This window comes from Thunnus albacares, chromosome 8, assembly GCF_914725855.1.
Source record: "Thunnus albacares chromosome 8, fThuAlb1.1, whole genome shotgun sequence".
Lineage (NCBI taxonomy): Eukaryota > Metazoa > Chordata > Actinopteri > Scombriformes > Scombridae > Thunnus > Thunnus albacares.
In genome coordinates this window covers 31,061,521-31,074,824 of record NC_058113.1, presented here as the reverse complement: position 1 = coordinate 31,074,824, position 13,304 = coordinate 31,061,521, and the positions used below count along the sequence as shown (strand labels likewise).

At 41.2% G+C, this 13,304-nt stretch overlaps 1 protein-coding gene across 1 annotated transcript in view; it reads right to left on the bottom strand.

Moving 5' to 3' along the window:
- prdm1a (PR domain containing 1a, with ZNF domain) overlaps positions 1-13,304 on the bottom strand; it is a 49,990-nt gene that overhangs the window by 21,478 nt on the left and 15,208 nt on the right. The window contains exon 2 of the mRNA XM_044359926.1: positions 1,886-1,955. The gene's annotated coding sequence lies outside the window, so the exon portion shown is untranslated. The remainder of the gene's footprint in view (positions 1-1,885; positions 1,956-13,304) is intronic.

The window sequence follows — 13,304 nt, the reverse complement described above, 5'->3', positions numbered from 1 at the left end:
AACTCTCTCACTCTTTCCAAAACTGAGTATCAAACACTCCACCCCTGATGCCCTGTGGGACTTGAAAGGTGACAAAATCCACCACTCTTGAAGGATAATATCCATTTCATCAATATATGGTAAAATACATAACTTTCACGTGATTCTGTTGCCCACCTTGATGCTCTGAATTTCTGCCAGTAGCACAAAATACTGATGGACAGAAGAAGAACAGGTCTTAGATATAGACGGGTTGATGACATTTTATCCAAATGTGAATGAATCCGAGCTACAGCCTCTGTGCTCCCTGTGCTCAATCAGGTGACTGTTTGATCATCAAAACATTAAAGGGTGAACTCATATTTTTCTGTGTTTGTCAGTCTGCAACTGTGTCTCCTGATTATATTCAGTTGTGACTATTCGATATATTGGAGTTAAAACAGCTGCAAAATGTTCTTTTGTTGGTTATTCCTATAAAATCAAGAGTTCAAATGGTCTTTGCCAGTAACCCCATCAAACTCAAGTCACATTAAATCTCCCTCTCTCTTTGTGGGGGTAGCTAGGGGGCGAGGGGGGGGGGGTATATGTAAGGGTAGTTTTACCCCCCCCCCCCACACACACACACACAAACAGCTCTGAAGTCACATTGAAATGTGTCTTTTTGTTCCTGCAGCGGCCCTGCATGCATGCCTGCAGGAGACAGAGAGGAGAGACAAAAGAGGGCCGAGAGACCTCCTGGGTCTCTGTTAGTTTAACAGAGGGCCTCTATCACACACACACACTCACTCACACACACACACATGCATGCATGGACTCACACACTTTCTTCTTTCATAAACTCTCTGCTAAGGAGTTGTAGCCAGAGAGTTCTTCTGGAAGCGGCTCTCAGTCGGAGGTTTTCTAAATAGGAGCTACAAGGAGGAGAGGAAATAAAAGGAGATAAGAGGAGAGGAGAGTCGGATTGGAGGAGGGAGAGTGAAGGTGAGAGAGGAGAAAGGAGGAGGGGGTTGAGAGAAAGGGGGTGGGATGGGTGAATGAAGTTTCGGGGGCTACAGGTGGGATTAACGCCGACTTCACATTCCTTTGGAGAGGAACGTTCCCCGTCAAGTCGCGTTAACGCTCTTATAACGGTCAAGACGTCGGTCCAAACGTATGTGGACACAGAAACATTACATGCATCTCTCTTCAAAATCAACCTTCTGGTTTTCAGACTTTCCAGCAGATGTTGGAAACCAGCTGTGAGGATTTTCTCCCGTTCAGCCACGAGAGCGTTAGTGAGGTCTGACGCTGATGGTGGGTGATAAGGTCTGGATCATAGTCGGTGTTCCAGCTCATCCCAAAGTGGGAGAATCGTCATGTTGGAAAGGCTCTTTCCCTAAACTGTTTCCACAGAGTTGGAAGCACATGCTGTAGCATTAAGATGCGAAGGGCTGCAACTAACAATTACTTTCATTGTCAGTTAGATTATTTATTCGATTCATCGTTTTGGTCTATAAAATATTGAAAACTGTGAAAACAAATGCTTGTCAAAATTTCCTAGAGCCCGAGGTGACATCATCAAATGTTTTATTTAGTCTGAGCAACAGTCCAAACTCGAGATATTCAAACGAACGTGACGCAGGACGTTCAGAACCGGAACAAATGTTGTCAATAAACATAATCCAGGTGGCAATTACAATTCCTCCAACACACATTTGTAAAACCTATATAATGAAAGATAGTGTTGCCTTCTGAAACTGATCTATCTCCCCCGTTTTACACTTTAAAGTTACTTCTGACTCTGCGTCTCTATGAAATCACACTTCCTTGCCCCAGAGATTTTAAAACCTCCCATATTCCGCAAGTATTCCTGTTTGTTTACGTCATGTGTGTCCCATCATGTGTGCAGCTGGAACCAGACACTGACCTGTATGCAACCTTTTCTCTCAACGTTTTTGTCTCTCTTGAATAACAGATCTGGATCTCAGTGAGTCGACCTGGTTAGATAACAGATAAAAAAAAAACAAAAAAACAACAGAAAGGTTACTACGGTCAGTGTCTCTCAGTCTGCAGCCCCTCTTGAGGTCATCTTCAAACCAGGTTGCATCTCTCCTCCTTCACACTGTATTTGAAATAAATCAACTGCAACAACAGTTTGAATTTGGGTGATTTAGCAGAAGCAGACCTGCATGTGTTCTCGTTTCAGTCTGGGTTGTTTTTTTTTTTTTTTTTTTTTTAAATAATTAACAACTCTGGAGAGACATTTAAAACACTAAATTCTTTGGATTTGGGAAACTGACTTGGCCAATAAAACACACACAGATAACCGAGAAAAAAAGGCCCGTAAAAGGAAACAGAAAAACACTCTTTTCTCTCCTTTCTCTCTCTCTCCTCCTCCTCCTCCTCCTCTTTCTTCTCCTTTCTTTCTATCCCCCGTCCTCCCCTGACTCCCCTCCAGTCGTCCCCTGAGTCTCAAACATTTTAATTGTAGCCCACAGGCCATTTGATGCCTCGCCAAATCACTGCGAAGAGATCAGCTACTGTCCATTTCCTTTGTGTGTGTGTGTGTGTGTGTGTGTGTGTGTGTGTGTGTGACGGTGTGTCACCAAATGACGGTTATACTGTTGGCCAGTGTGTGGAGGACCCTCTGTGTGTGCGTGTGTGTGTGTGTGTGTGTGTGGATTTAGGGAGTTAATCCCTGAATAGAGAAGCCATTAGAGAGAATTAGGCAGGTTAGACCCAACCATGATCCCCCTCTCTCTCTCTCTCTCTCTCTCTTTCTGTGTGTTTGTGTGTGTGTGTGTGTGTGTGTGTGTGAGGGATTGTCGCAAACGCGTGGCATGCGTCAGGGTCGAGGCCCTGAAAAAGACGGGATGGAGGAGCATCGGGGACGGACGAGGAGGAGGAGGAGGAGGGGTGTGGTAGCCAACTCCCCTAATCTTGCCAATCCACCCCTGCTGTGTGAGCGCACACGCACACACACACACACACGCACACACACACACACACACAAAGTTGGTTCATCTCGACACTCTCTCAACAGATGGCTGTAGCAGAAAGGCCAAGGGTACCCAAACCAGACAGTCGTCCCCCCCACATTAACTCCCCCTCAGTGTCTACAGCTAATCACAGTGTCCTCAGCACGCAACCAAACACACTTCTCATTAAGAGCCTGACTAAACACACACACACACACACACACACACACACTGCGTTCAGACCTGACGTTAAAATGCATTTCAGGTAAATCCTGCAAGAGTTTGCTCAGAGTTATTTGCATACATGATGACTCCGTGCACCTCAAATTATGTTCAATGACGACTTTTTTTTAAAAAAAAAACACTTGAAAATAATTAATTCCTGCAAGAACAACATAAGAATAACGTATGTCAGCTACACTATGGTTAAGGTCTGGTAAAGGTTACGTCTGGATCAGACTATAGAGTCAGATAAAGGTCAGAGCTGACAGACATGAGCTGTCGGGAACAAAGATTAGCATCAGGTGCAACAATTTGATGTTTTATCCTGCGTAGTGTTTCTGTCCTCTCTACTCTAGTTTGGTTGCTAACATTCCTGTTTCTACTAAGTGTCTGTATGTTAAATTTGTAGCTAGAGCCATCAGCCAATTAGTCTAGCTTAGCATTAAGACTAGAAGCAGCAGGAAACAGCTAGCCTGGATGCAATAAACTGAGTCTTGAAGTCACTTTGGAGAAAGCTAGGCTAGCTGTTTCCCCTTGTTTCCAGTGTTTATGCTAAGTTTAGCTAATCACTTCCCATTGCTGCTCTGACAAAATGTTTGCAGAAAACACAGGCTGTCACTTGGCGTTTCCAACCAGACGGGTGATGCTTTGTATGATGTTATCCTTTTTTGGTAACATATATGTCAGCGTCTAGAATTATGTAAGTGGGCTACATAAGCAGAAGTCTGTGACGTTAAAAAAACGTGACTCAGTAAACACTGGCTCATTAAATGAGTTTTTCTTCCCTTTCTTTTCTTATTTTAGTAACTTCACTTCTCTTTTTGAGAATATAGGGAAAGGCCATATAGCATGTCCCACGATGTTACATCTGGAGGAAACGTTCTGGATTTATAAGAATACAAAAAAAGCAGCCAGGCCTAAACACTATAAAAAAGTTGAGCAGTTGGCTGATAAGCTCACAGAAACTTCTCATTGTTTGGCCTTTTATTTGTTATTTATTTCCCAGTCTGAGTACAGAGAGGTCCAGTCATGTGAGTCAGTTTCACTGCTGCGTACGTCACTTTTGGCCAACAATGAGCGTCAGTGCTGAGACAAGCTGAAGAACCCTTTTAAGAAACAAAAATAAATCAACTTTTATAAAGCACTTTAGTAAGAAAAAAAAAAAAAAAAAAAAGAAACCCAGAGGCTTCCCGTATTCGCTCTCAGGTAGCCATTAAAAACTTCAGGACATAAACATGTTCCAGCGATATTCCAGTAAACAGCGGAAACGTGTAATGAGTCACCACATGCAACAGCAGCGTGGAGATAACACACACAAACACACACATGACTGATGTCAATGTTACCCCCCTGTCCTAAGTTTCCATTATAAAAAGCCTGAGGACAAACCACTCTGGTGCAACTATTATACTTAAAGACTTACAATGTGTCTGTGGTTAAAAAAAAGAACCAATTAATAGTGACTTCATTGTTCTTTGTGGTGTTTTTATCTCCGATTGTATCACATTCATATTCCTGTTATATTACTAAAGGGACTTAAATGAGTTATTATTATTATTATTATTGTTGTTGTTTACTGCTTCTATCTGTGTAATATGCTTCTATGCTATCCTTATAGGAGTCACAGTGTGTCTGTGCTTACAGAATAGCATGTTTATGGATCAGTTCATGTTTTATTGATATTTATTGGTGGCTGATATTTGGCTGTCAGGGACTGAACGGTGATTCATCTGCCAGTAACCGTTGATATTGATCCGAGTCGTTCTCGTGTATGAGTTTAAAACAAATGTGTGCTTTGGCTGAGAATATTTTTTTATTTCTGTGTACTAAAACTTTGATTTATGTCAAAACTCTGCTTCTATTTCACTGTTTTTCCAAACTGCTCTTGATGCATGATGTAAAAGAGAGAAAAGAAAGGATATATTGGGATTAAGTATTTCATTATAATTACATTATATTAAGTTAAAAAGTTGTCAATTTTATATCATTCTTTTATGCTTTTCTTCTATAAAGTGGAGGTGTGAAGTGAAGTGAAATTAGATGGATATTGATATTAGCAGTCCCATATATCTCCTGGTTTATTATGACATCATAATATTCATATGGTGCATAATTATTTGGACTTTTTGCCCTTTTTTTCAACTACTGTGTTATTATTTTAATATACAGTGTTTAACAGTCTTTAACAATAAGCAGGAGGTCCATTCATCCTTTCATTGCATCATTTCATCGTCTCACCTGACAGGATCAGTTTTGACTTCCTTCTCCTTCTCTGATGTCTGACAGAGTTTTAACTTGTTATTGGCTTTTAAATTTGATTAGAACAGCTGAGAAGAGTTCAGACACAGTCTCTTGAACTAGATAAACGAGAAATACAATCACTGCTCTGTCTCTGTCTCACTCAGCGAACCGCAAACAACCTGTTACACTGATACGAGAGGAGAGGACACCTTGTTTTTACTTTTCTACCTCTAAATTCATTATCATGCATTATAGCCTAATAAAAAAAGCACTATAGATGGATCAGATATAGTAATATTATAGGAATATTACAAATTACCTATATTGCACATTGCAAGTCCCTGCAAGAACACAATGATATAGGAAACCACGTGTTAATTAAGTCGAATTTAAGCGCTTTAAACGACCACAGACACTTATGTTGAACGCGAATAAGACTATTTTAGGCTATAGCCAAAAGAAAACCGACATTACAATCCCATTAATTAAAATACAACAGCTATAAATTCAGCTAATCACAGAGTCCTTATCTGATAATAATAAGTCCTAAACTGATAATAAAGCCACAAAACTAACTTTAAAAGGTAGAAAAAATCATTGAAGCAGCTCGTAGCGCAGTTCCGGCATGTCTCCCCCTCCCCTCCCCCCCTCCCCCCACCCCGCAGACCTCCCGCCGGGTCTCACCTGCTGCTGGCTCCGTGCACCGGAGTTGTCCTCTGACCGGAGCTGCTGACTGCTGCAACGTTCCTATAGTGTTTATATAATGTTCCTGATACACCGGAGCTCCTAGCAGTGTGCATGTGTGTGGGCTCAGATAAAGTTTGTGTGTCACTTTGGGCTCGCAGTTATTTTTTTTCCACTCCAGTCTTGTTTAACCCCTCCCCTCCTCCTCCTAACTCCTTTTTATCCTTCCTAACCCCATCCTCTTTCTCCCGTCTCACCCTTTTTTTTTCTTTCATCTCTTCCTTGCTTTTCCCCCCACCTGTGTTTCTCTAATTTTGCTCTATTCCCACTAATTTCCCCCCATTTGTCTCCTCTCTTCCTCTCATCCTCCTTCCTTCTTGCTCATATTGTCTTTCCTTCCTCTCTTTTGGCTTTCTTTGATCCTTTTTTAAATCCACTTTTCTGCACGTCTTCCACCTTTCTGCTGTTCCTTTTCCTTCTCCCTGCTTCCTTTCCCCCTTTGTCATTGTTTCACTGACTTTGAAAATGAAAATCAGATATTGGAAACTTGAATGTGATTGCCGCCTGTGATTTGAATAAAAACATTAAATCATTTTCTAGTGATAATGCGGTTGTGAGAGTGACTTGTTTTGAATGCTTTTCCTTCAGTTCAACTGGTAAATCACCTCCAGGAGACAATCAATTAGCAAACATGAGCGTTTTTGAAAGGAAAATGTGAACATGGTCGGTTGCACATCCATCAAACAGTCGTGTGTGCTTTCCTTAATGAAAACAAACACTCAATACACAAACTGTTATCTGTCACACATTATGTTAATTAGCGGTCACACCTCTGATATTAACTGTCCAATTAACACTTTTCACTTTCACTAATGTGATCAGCCTGAGCACACACACACGATGATTCCTAACAGCACGTGCAAGGCGAGGAGGGAGGAAAACAGTTGACACGTCGTTGACACCCCACATCTCCAGACTCCTCAAGCCTGAAAAGACACACGGAGACTGTTTTAACTTCTTGTCATCTGATCATCTGTGTTGAGGGACAAAAGTTCTCTAATTTCAGGGTTGAACCAACTTTCGGCCACGTTTACAGATGCAGCGTAGCTTATATACTTTACATGAGTCTTTCTGATCAACAAGCAGCATTTAAAGCTCCAATTCCTGGTCTATTGTGATTGGTTTGCAAGTTATTTTCTGTGATGATGAATGATAATGCAGCCGCTTTTAGTCATTTTTGAGAAATGGTACAAAAAGTTTAATAAAAAGTAGTCAGAACAACTTTTACAAAAAAACTGACAGAGCGCTTACATATTAGAGTGAATGTCTGAGTTATGAATGAATTTAAACACACGTTTACACATGTACACACACTCATAGACACACACACACACACACACACACACACAACACACTCTTTTGCCAAATGAAGCAGAATGAAGTGAGACAATGACGATGGTCGGCAGAAAGTGGGTCACTGTGGGGAGCCGGAGATACGCTCAACTGACAAAAGTGCAGCGCAACTGAACCAAAGATACAAACAGACATGCAAAAATGAATTAAAATGAATTAAAATATACTTTTTTCAATGCACACAGACATAAAACAGGGAATATACATATAATATTTCCCCTGAACATCCAATAGAACCAAACCAAGAGTTCTGTCTTGATTGTCAGTTTGACTGAACTATTACCAAACGTATAGTAAACAGTGATTAGATCACATGAGTCTGCAGCAGCTCAGTGCACTCAGCTGTGATGCTTTAATTACATTATCTGGCGCTACAACCAGCTCTTTAATTGTTTCTGACTTCATAAACAAGAAATCAATAAATGGCCGAATGGCAGCGCAGCAGGCGGTAGCTAGTGTGTGTGTGTGTGTGTGTGTGACTGTATGTGTGTGTGTGTGTGTGAGTGTTCATTCAGCACTAAATCTTCCTTTATGCATGCATCTTTATTTCTTCATTTATGTATTTAATCTTATTTAGTTTTCTGGTTTTACGCTGTAATTAGTGTGTGTGCACATGTTTTTTTCTCTTTGTGTGTGTGTCCAGATTGAGTGACCGGTCATTAGGAGGTTAAATGGGGTCTGTTGTCCGAGTGCTGTGCTGATTAAGCTGGACCGGTCGGGGCTGGTGGGCACCTGCCATAAGCAGCCTCGGCCTCATCCATCACCCGCTGACCTGGCCGCAGCCTGGCCCCCGGACACTGCAGAGGCCCCGGGGCCATGGAGGCTCCTCAGCCCAGGAACTGACCACCGCCATTACCCCCTGGACCTGGAGCCAGGATGACCCACAGAGGCCCTTTCTCCTTTCTAACCCTGGCAACAACCCACACTCTGACCCTCCAAAACTGACCACTGCAGTAACCCCAAAAATTTGGATAAATGTAGCTTTCAGCAGTCCATCCTGACTTCAAAATGCTGACCAAGACTACAACATTGGGCCAGCCAGGATCTCTGTCTCCTATCTAAAGCTGACCAATGCTATTAATGCTGTTAACAACAAACTGAGAATTAAGTTCACCGCTAGATGCCCCTTAGCCTGTCCATACTCCAACCCTGTAAGCTGATCAAATATCCCAAGACATAGAGACATACAGGATACAAAAGCCCTTCTCAACTCATAGTGAAGAAGTCCTAAATATAGCTGACCAGTGACATAACCCCCAAGAACTTGCATCAAACCTGTTTGGTACTGTTTACGCCAACACACACAGTTGATTTAACTTAGTCCTGTTTTCCTTTAATGTCGGTCCAGACCCTTGCTCTGACCTTCCAAACTGACCACTGTCACAATTCTTCAAGACTTGGAACCATGCAGCATTCAGATGCCTAACAAAGCTTAAATTATGACACCTACTCCAAAATGTTTACCACAGCTACAACCTTCTAGAAATGGAGCTAAGCTAAGCTTAGAAATGACCTCTTCTCTCTGGCGTTTGTTCCAATCAGGTATTAATCCTGCCTTCCAACAACAAAAGCTGGACAATGCTACAACCTTGAACGAACCATTCTATGTGGGATAGAGGGAAAGGGATCATATCCTCTATGATTCTCTAGCCCTCTCAGCTGACCCTGAACTCAGCATTCAGAGGCCCTTCTTTGCTCAAAGTTTGACTCAAATTTGGAACCTTCAAAAACTGAAAATAAGAAAAGCTTAGAAGCAGATTCTGCAGTTATGCACCAATCCCAGAAGCTAATTAATTTTCCAAAATTGACAGTAAGTTTGACATCTATTCGACAAAACGCTAATTCTCTGACATTGTGAGCTGACTGTGAGTTTGGACCCAACCTCCCCTGATTCTGACATCAGAAAGATGTGGAGGAAGATCACACAAGTATTTTGTTTGAAGCATACTGATACCTTAAATACCATAAATCCAGAATTTGGAACCACATTGACATACAGAGATCCCTCTTAATGCTCCAAGCCCAAACACTGATCACAGCTGAAGACACTGGAGAACTCAAACTAAGCAAACACTAAAAACACCTCCTCCTTTCTGGTGCCTTAACTCCCAAATCTGGAGCCAAGTTGACCCTTCAAAGCACCTAAAACCCTGGTTCAAACCTGGGTCCTTACCCTCGCCTCAACCCTACAAGCCTATCACTGCCATAACCCCAATTACCTGAGGCCAAGCTGCCCCTTAGAGACCCTTAATGGCAAAATGCTGACCACAACTGTAACCTTCAGGACCCGGGCCAAACTGAATGTTGTCTTCTTGCCTGAGCTAAGATACACAAAGTGTCTGTCTGCGTCAATACCAAGATATTTTAATTACCATAAACATACAAAGCTGAGATAAACCTGTTGCAGCGACTAGAATGCGCTTCACAGTATGAACGACCTGGGAATTTTTATTTTTTTTTGTGACATTATGAGAAACTGAAGGAAACTAATGGATTGCCTTGCAGCACAAAGGAAGATTTTATTGTCACAATGCAGAACAAGAACTCTAAAATTAAAAGTAAAATTGCTGACAGCTCCTATACTTCTGCAAACATTTCAGAAATGGGAGAAGTGTGATCACCCTTGTGTACTGGGCCATATTTTCCTGGAGTTAATGCATATGGATAATGTCTTGGTTTGATCATTTGGCTTAAATGTTTAATTTTCTCATGGGCCCAAATGAATTCGAATGTGCCTTTTTACTCATAAATCTGTTTAAACTGTTTCTGCAGCAGGTACCCAGCCACCTGAGGACTGTAACTCTGCCAGAGTTTAGAGTTTGAGTCTCTTATGGTTACAAACAGTAACTCATGGTAGCATCACACTTTTCAATAAAGGTCTTGAGCTTATATTCAAACCACTCTTTGGGGGCAAAGCCTTAACCAGACAAAACAAACTCAAAGCACTCACCTATAACCCAGACTGAATATCATCAGCTTTTAAGAAAAAAAATCAATAAATATAATCAGCGGCGTGTTGTCCACAGCCCCAGCTGTCAACTATACATTAGAATCAGATTAATAACCTGATTAATTAAAATACATCTAAATTAAACTCTGCTTGTGTTCATTTTTTAATTAGGCCAAAAGACGCTGGGGGGTCTCACCAAAAACATAACTAGCAGGAGGTGAAAGTCAACTTGTGTTGACAAAGACTGGACCTCACAGTAGGAAGTCTCTGCTTCATAAGATTTATAATGACTGGTCACAAGAACAGCATATCCAAGAGGGAGTTTAGGGTCTCTGAAGGTGAAAATGTAAAGAATTTGGCAGGTGAGTCCATAAAAAGTGGTTTGGGTGTGGATGTAAGTGTATGTATGTATGTATGTATGTATGAGAGCTATCTGATCATATAGCAGGATTTAACTGGTTCATTGAGACTGTTAAGATCTGAGAGGAGCTCAATTCACAATCAGACACACACACAAGCACATACATACGCGTTGCTTGCGATCTCTTATCAGCTTGCGGAGAGGCCGCAGTGTGCTGGTAACATTAACCCAATGACCTGCTGGCCTTGAAAAGTGAAATGGATTTACTGCTCTTCTGTTTTCAGGCTTCTCCTCTCAGATTGCCTGGATTGCTTCATTGTTGCTACCCTCAGCTTTTATTACAGCAAGCAGTGATTGTGTGTGTGTAATAAAATATACAACTGGGTTACTGGCTATTATGGGTTCTTCAAGGCCAGTGGTGAAGTTTATATACATATAATAAGAGTTTGGGCCCCAAAAGGACCAGAGATCATTACTGACTTAAGTAACTTTAGTAGGTTGTTTTAGCTAATGGAACTCCGTAATGTACTTCTCACATGAAATAAAAATTGCAGTACAAAAGCACGGCGTGTTTTGATTGGGATGGTTTTTGTTTTTTGGTGTGCTCTCAAATGTTTTGTGTAGCAAGCTAACCAGTTCAGCTAATGTTGCTAACTTTATAGCTAGCTTCTGGAACTAGAATAACTATTACTGTGTGTTCAGACAGAATGCAAAGAGAATTAGAGGACGGCGCGATTGCATAAAAAGTTAAGGCATTAATTGACTCACACATATCCCGGGGCTTTATGGATCTGCCTTATAAACATACAGAGATGAGAAAGGGAAAGAGGAGCGTCTAGACTTTCTGGTGTGCTCTGAGTTCAGTTAGAAGCTGGACTGAAAACAAACACATAGACACGGTTGCTGTGTCTCAAATCGCATACTTCTGTACTTACACTTAACATTTTGAGTGCATAAGTGCGTTCACACTGAGAAGTATGGAAAAATGCAGTGCACTGTGAGTACCCACTCAAAACAGTCAAAAAGTTGAGTGTGGAACTATGGACACTTCTCGCTCTCAATAGTCGCCATCTTGGCTACATAGTGGAAGGGGAGGGACCATTTTTCAAACCGGAAATGGCGGCCGAGTACGTTGTAATTACAGTGAACATCGACACATTATACAAATGTAAAAGTTATACATGTGCTTTTTAGCACTAAGCACCACTATATTGTTGTTGGATATAAGCCATCAGTATGTTTTTTGGGTTAATTTAGCAGTCTGTAATGATTTGGTAGCGTGAACGATAATACGAATGCTAACGCTAGCTAATGCTAATTTGCAATCGTCATTTCCGGTAAGTGCACACCGGCCGTGTTTGATTTGAGACAACACTACCCTGTAGAAATTTGTGCACTATGCCAGTAAGTACATAGTGTACACAGTGTACTACATGAAAGTGTACTAACAGAAGTATGTGATTTGAGACACAGCTACTGTTCGTGTGCTAGCTAGCTTCCAGCTAACGTACAATTGATACATTGGCTGTTTAGGGGAAATAAATACAATGGTCCACAGTGGTCAAACTTGTGTGAATGTTCTGTCTGAACACACCATTAGGATTGGTAGGGTTTGGTCATTAAATATTATTTTCATTAGGGTAATTGTAATGAGTTGCTAAGTACCTACTCTCTCTGGTGAGATGAGAAACTCCAGACCTTCAAGTGTTTTATGTATGTTTCATGTGCATCACTGCCACAGAAAATAAATCAACACCACTTTACTGTGAAAGAAATGTTACCTGCTGAAATGAACCAGGCAATGGAGTTTTTTAAATTTTAACCCTGATGAATGTAAACAACATTACTAACACCAGTTGCTGTCAGATCAGTGTCATTTGGGTTGTGTTTCTTCCATGTGTAGGTCAATTTCAGTAAGTCCTTTTCAGGCGGGGTAATTTCAGAACTTAAACACACACTCTGTGCCTCCACAGTTATGTAGCCTGTCATCTCCATCACTCACAGACACTTTAACACACTGTATGAAGGTCTCACAAACCCTCTTTTATCTCCGCTTAGTTAAAGTCACGGCTATTCAAGGACAAGAAAGAGAAAGCAGGTGAAAGACATCAGTGACACATATTCTGCAACAAAACAGCACTGTGTTTATGTATGTGTGTGTGTGTGTGTATGTGTGTGTGTGTGTGTGACATGAAATGGGGCACTTCTCAGCACAAAGCTACTCATTTCTGGTTCATTTGTCTACCTGTGTGTGTATTGAGATAGACAAGTATTCACACACACATACACACACACACACACACACACACACACAAACTTATACAGTATCACAGGAATATAAGGTGACACCTGAGCGAAACACAATACACCGGGACACAGTTCTTACAGTATATACCTTCACACACATGTGACCCAAAAAGGATCACAGATTCTCTAACTCTGTCTTGATGTTTATATACCACAAATTTGTTTTTCCAAATACTTTTTTTTGCAGGAA